The sequence below is a fragment of the Cololabis saira genome, chromosome 13, assembly GCF_033807715.1.
Source record: "Cololabis saira isolate AMF1-May2022 chromosome 13, fColSai1.1, whole genome shotgun sequence".
NCBI classification, from domain to species: domain Eukaryota; kingdom Metazoa; phylum Chordata; class Actinopteri; order Beloniformes; family Belonidae; genus Cololabis; species Cololabis saira.
The window spans coordinates 46,595,516-46,599,702 of NC_084599.1; the positions used below are offsets into that span (position 1 = coordinate 46,595,516).

The following is a 4,187-nucleotide window of genomic DNA, read 5'->3' on the forward strand; positions in this document are numbered from 1 at the left end:
TATTACCAACTTTCTTTTTGTGTCAACCGACCTCCAGAAAAACAAAAAGAGAATAGAAAAGCAAAGAAACAACAGAAAAGCAAAGAAACATTTACAGATAATCAATCGCACTTATAAGCTTCAAAAACAGCTTTACAAACCATTTTCTTAAAAACCAAAAGAGAATGACATGTTTTTAAATGTATGTTGGCATCATTCCAGAATTTAACTCCAGTAATGGAGACACGTCTCCTTTTCATACCTTTTTTAGCTTTTTGTACAGTAAAGCATACGTAGAATATATATATATATATATATATATATATATATATATATATATATATATATATATATATATATATATATATATATATATATATATATAAAACTTAAAAAATAATAATAAAAAAACAAAAAATATCAATAAATGGATCCATTTTCAGCTGCAATCCAGCTATAACCATCTCCATGACATAAACCTCACTAACTCTATCTTGGGGGCTGTGGCTGTAACCATCGTACTGCTATTGTTTTAGCTACTAACAGTAATGTTTTCAATAAAGATGATTTATTTTGCCTCTTTTGTCTCCTGCTGTGTTTTATGCAACTATTACTGTAAGTGACCGTTTCTAAACAGATCAATATTTGGAGAAGTTTGTTTTTCACTTTTGTAACTAAACAGGATTGCAGCCAAAGCTGGTGATAAGATCAGTCAGCTCTGTGTAGCTGATTCCACCAGTAAAAGTTCAGATATCATTTTAGAGGCTCAGCTGTTTTTACATCAGTATTTTGATGCCAAACTTGGGTCCAAAACCACAGCTGAACCCTCGTCCCTGGGTGGGCTTGAACCACCAACCTTTCGGTTAACAGCCGAACGCGCTAACCAATTGCGCCAAAGCTGGGGAACAATAGTCTACCATGGGGGGGGAAGAAAGGAAAAGAAGGGGGAAGAAGGGGGGAGAAGAAAAAGAGGAAAAAGAGAGAAAAAAGAGAGAAAAAATGAGAAAAAGAGAAGAAAGCACAATTCTGTAGCACCCATTCTTTTGAAAGTCATTATATACCGTAGTATTTTTGTTAAAGAAAAGAAAAGTAATTTTTTGTGCGTTGCGGAGGAGGAAGACACGTCCACAAAAGCGCCGGTTCGAATCCTGACTCAGGCAGGATTGAAGTTTATAATATGCAGAATAACAGTGTTTGTGTTGACTGTGTAAACTTGAATTTATTCAAGATAATGACGTATAAGACTCTTGCAATGCAATTAACTGTTAATACATTATTATTAATATTTAAAAAAAAAATAATATTAGTATATTATTATTGTTAGTTTTTTTATTAGTCTATTAGTATTAAAAAAAACTTCCCTAGTTTAGATTATATACTTAGACTATCCATACGTAGATTCTTTATACCTTCCAAGTTCAGAGATTAAATATTTTATATAATATAGATATAAGACTCTTGCAATGCAATTAACTGTTAATACATTGTTATTAATATTTTTAAAAAAATCAATATTAGTATATTATTATTGTTAGTTTTTTTATTAGTCTATTAGTATTAAAAAAAACTTCCCTAGTTTAGATTATATACTTAGACTATCTATACGTAGATTCTTTATACCTCCAAGTTCAGTGATTAAATATTCTATATAATATAGAATAAATGTGTTTATTTTCTGCTGTCTTGGTTTAATCAGGGTGGTGTCTGAGGCTGTTTCAGGTTTCCTTATACACAGTCCAGTGATCAGTCATGTGACTGGAAGCTGTCACTGGTAGATACCAAATATACCAAATAACATTATCATCATCCTTTTCCTTTCAAAGTAATGATGATAATAAAGGATGATGATGTTATTTTGCATACATCCTACTTATGACTGATTAATGGACTGTATATAAGGAAACCAGAAGCAGCCTCAGAACCAAACCTGACAAAGGCAAGCCCAAAATGTTTGTTGAATAAAGCATAATGTACTGGAGAACACTTGTACAATGTGTTTTAATAGTGACTTTCTTCCCTTCTCGGCGTGATTGGAAAGAAGCGCTGTGATTGGCCTACGTCCAATCTGACATTGGACAGTGAATGCCATGATTGGCCTACGTCCAATCTGACATTGGAGCAGTGAATGCCATGATTGGATGATGAAATTGGAGTTTGGACAGACGATCCTGATCCAGGTAGCGCCACAGAGACAGAACTAGACAGGAACTTCCTTGAGGTCGTCACTACAGGGAACCAAACTGGAATCTGGTTCCATAGTAACGGTTCCTGGTACCAAAGACCCGTCCTCCAGATCTGGATCTTCTAGGAACTACGAGTAAACCTGAGTAGACCTGAAATTAAATCAAATGATGCAGTTTTTGCCCCTGGCTGCTCTCAATTCCTTGTGCATTGCTTTTTTTATTATTCTTTTTTACCGTTCATTCCTAGAGAGTATTCCCCCTTTTTCTTTTATTGTTTGGTTCTTTTCACTGTCGCTAGGTAATAAGAACAAACTCAGTAAGATTGTCAACATGTCTAGCAAGACTGTAGGCCAACAACAAGTTTAGTAATCCTGTATTTGACCCGGTCTTTGTACGTTTTGACCGTACAGAAACGTAATTGTTGCCATTGTAAGAATGAGATGAACCTGCTGGATCTACTGCTCTTACTGACTAACAACTTGTACTTTCTATTATTTTACCTCTTTTCTTATCATTTTATTTTATTTTATTTGTTATTTACTGTTTAAAGGAGCATGAGGCTCCTTTTAAGAAATGAGACTCTCTAGCGCCACCCTTCACCACGACGGCCGTCGGGGGTACTGCAGCCAACAGTGAAGCCGGCACGGGAGAACGGGGAGAACGTGCATGCAGCGTCATGTGACGTCACATCCGCAGGACAGCGCGGGAAATTCGGCCCAGAATTGCAGCACATTTTGCAGCAACAGCCTGTTCAAGGCAATGGAGAGATACACTACAGGAAACGTTTTGGTTTGGAACGCTTCATCTGACATTATTACTAGAAAACTTAAAATGTATACGGATTTTTTTCATAAATCCTGCCTCAATCCGGCCTCATGCTCCTTTAATTGTGTCTTGCCGCTTTGAATGTTGATGTAAAGCACATAGAATGACCTTGTGTTGAATTGTGCTATAAAAATAAACTGGCCTTGTCTAGTATAGCTTTGCTAAATAAATTATAGATGCGTTATTCATTTTAGAATCCACTAGAATTGGTGTGAAGCTCTTTAGGATCAGTGTGTTAAGTTATGTTGTTGTATAGTGTTGTATTAAACTGCACTTAATCGTTCTATATAACGCTAGAAACGGGAGCAGCAGATTCTCCCTCATCCTCTCACACCGGGTCCTAACTGCATCAGCGTCAGCAACAAAATCAATTCCATGTCTTTATTTACTATTGGACTGTCCAAACTGGACGCAGCGACGCGGTGCCGTTTTGAGCTGAACATTTGTCGGACGCCCTGCTTCTATTTCCTTCCTGCTGCTCGCGTTGAAAGGCGGTTGAAAGCCGACACAGGCTGATGGCTGTTTTCTCAGCCCTGGAAGGTGCTGGAGAGGTGAAACAGAGACCCCGCTGGAGGTCCTCTAAAATTCATGAGAACCGGGCCGAGGACCGGGACTTCCAGCCGACAGAGTCCGAGAAAGGCGCACTGTTGTCGGACACTTTTTCGTCGATCACCGGTCCTCGGCTGGAAGTCCCGACCCGAGCGATTTAGCGGTCAAAACTCGGGCTGAACCACGCCGTTCTACCCTCCAGAATATTCTAAACTGTCTCATGGTGGTCTCGGACTCGTATCTCAAACCGTGAGCGAGTGCCACATGGCATCTTCAGACATGGGAGTTTGGTGGGCTGCGACCGGAAGAAATTACTAATTATACGTCCGAAAAGGTTCTTCCAGAAAGTGGTTTATAGCCCGTTTTAGAGCATTTGGAACACAATGAAATAGGTTTGTAAGAAAGTATAAAAAACGTGTTATTGGCTATATCTGGTGAACCAGCCGAGAATCGCGCGGCTTCATCCCGTCGCGCTGAGGCGGCGGAGAGCCAGCGGAAAGGTGGTAAACTCCTGTTGCAGCATTGGGTATCTCAAAGTTATTGCACCAATTCTTTGGATTGGTGCAATAACTTTGTCAGCTGTAATCATGAATTTCTTTGGACTTTGATTTGACCTGCAGTATCCATCTTGCTGTCAAGAATTATATCAGA

At 38.5% G+C, this 4,187-nt stretch overlaps 1 non-coding gene across 1 annotated transcript; it reads right to left on the reverse strand.

The window, feature by feature from the left end:
* Positions 1–807: 807 nt before the first annotated feature.
* trnan-guu (transfer RNA asparagine (anticodon GUU)) lies at positions 808–878 on the reverse strand. The gene has a single exon. It is a non-coding gene; the product is annotated as a tRNA-Asn (tRNA).
* Positions 879–4,187: the final 3,309 nt, after the last annotated feature.